Genomic DNA, 255 nt, shown 5'->3' with positions numbered 1-255 from the left:
ATATATATATATTCTATATTGAAAGTTTAAATATTTCAATATTTTAAAACTAAAATAACAAGCATGTCCAGAATTAGGTACATGCTAAATATGTGTCTAGACATTGGTACTTTTACCTTATACATTAATTAAATATAATAATATATATAATTGTTAAATAATTTACAATACTTTGCATGTAATATATGTATAATTGTAAACTAGTGAGCCCCCAGATAGCACAGAGTATTCATAAAGAATTCAGTCGAATATCAC

General features: G+C 23.1%; 1 protein-coding gene across 1 annotated transcript in view; it reads left to right on the top strand.

Annotated features, from left to right (window-relative positions):
• Positions 1 to 255, top strand: part of LOC116852644 (stromal membrane-associated protein 1-like) — an 11,409-nt gene that overhangs the window by 1,646 nt on the left and 9,508 nt on the right. The gene's annotated exons all lie outside the window — the stretch shown is intronic.

This window comes from Odontomachus brunneus, unplaced genomic scaffold (genome assembly GCF_010583005.1).
Source record: "Odontomachus brunneus isolate Ranch 3 - 2012 unplaced genomic scaffold, Obru_v1 Obru_scaffold_243, whole genome shotgun sequence".
Classification (NCBI taxonomy): Eukaryota; Metazoa; Arthropoda; class Insecta; order Hymenoptera; family Formicidae; genus Odontomachus; species Odontomachus brunneus.
This window is presented reverse-complemented; position numbering and strand designations above follow the sequence as displayed.